This window comes from Anarrhichthys ocellatus, unplaced genomic scaffold, assembly GCF_004355925.1.
Source record: "Anarrhichthys ocellatus isolate YVR2014 unplaced genomic scaffold, GSC_Weel_1.0 scaffold19, whole genome shotgun sequence".
NCBI classification, from domain to species: domain Eukaryota; kingdom Metazoa; phylum Chordata; class Actinopteri; order Perciformes; family Anarhichadidae; genus Anarrhichthys; species Anarrhichthys ocellatus.
In genome coordinates, this window is record NW_022280049.1 from 822,978 (window position 1) to 824,501 (window position 1,524).

Genomic DNA, 1,524 nt, shown 5'->3' on the forward strand with positions numbered 1-1,524 from the left:
GAAGGAGTTAGGATGCCAGGTCTGCAGGAGTTAGGATGCCAGGTCTGAAGGAGTTAGGATGCCAGGTCTGAAGGAGTCACTGGCGGCTCATAACATCAGCTGGAGTGAATTTAGAGAGAAGTTGAGTTCAAACGCAGTGGTTGCACAATAATAATACTTCTAATAGAGTAATAGGAAAATAACATTGTACATCTGAGTGGTGTAGATACATATTGTTATTGATATGCCAATTCCAGCTGCCAGTGATAACAGGGGAGTTAGTGTGTGTACTGCAGTATACAGTATGTTGTTTACAACCTCTGTCAACACTTTCCTAGAGCTTCATGGGACTAGTGCTGTCATGATTTGTCCATTAATCCCTTTAAATTGACACTGGTTATGATAGTCGATTGGATAATTTAATAAAACAATGTATCAACTGAAAAGGAAGATCTTTTTTTGTGGGGTTTTTCTTGTCCGTTGAACTCGTGGATGGTTCATTTTTACCCTGAAGACATCAGAAGGGTTGATCAATAATGCTCATGGTAGACCTGCCACACAGGCAGACTTTGATCAATGTGGTGTTCACTGTGTCTATTGGTTGTGTTTGTTTGCTTCTAACTGTTGGGCTGGTACATTATGCAGAACATAGTGGACTTCCACACTAAAGTGCTGCAGTTGTGTCCATGACCTCATGAACAGACCTGCGATGATATACGCCACCATCTCCCCCTTCATGGAGATGAAGTGGTTGCAGAAGAAACCAAGTGGATGCCAAGCTTTAACAGACACCCACAGAAAAGCAACAAAAACATCACAATAACAATGTGAAGTTCTGCAGAACAAAATAATTGCTGATAGATTCTGATTCATGTTTTTATCTCGCACACGCCTCGATACAGAGTCAATAACGCATGTTGACGCAGCAGAAGTTGCGCAAAGAGCCACAGGGCTTCCTGTTATTACCCTGAAATGGACTGTGACAGTGGCTATAACTCTCACCTGATTGTGCTCACATGGAAACCAGGCACTTTACTGAACACGCTGCCTTATTTCAGCCGAGTTCATCTGTTTCAGATGAGGGTTTGGAAGTTGGAAGAGAATATCAAAGGCGGTCAAAGAGGCAAATTTTCCCTCTTAAAGGATGTGAACTATTTCTCTCTTGAATTTTCTTGCAGGAACAGCTGTCAAAATAAGCGTTTGTATGACATTAGAGAGGGAGTTTGTTGTTCGCGTGGAGAGAGAGAAGGAGGGAGAGATCAGACAGATCACTCTTTACTTCACCTCAATGTTTGCAGACTATCTGTCTTGTGTTGACGTGGCAGCATGATTGCAATGCCCGTAAAGTCTTTTGCAGATGTAGACTCCCTCTTTCTCTCCTCTCTTGCTCATGCTTGTTTTGTTCCTTCTCTATATCCTCTTTTATTTCTCCTCCCCCACTCAACTACCCCTTTTTTATCCTCTTCCTCTGAAATTCCCACAAGTGTGACTAAGTATATGTGTGTGTGTGTGTGTGTGTGTGTGTGTGTGTGTGTGTGTGTGTGT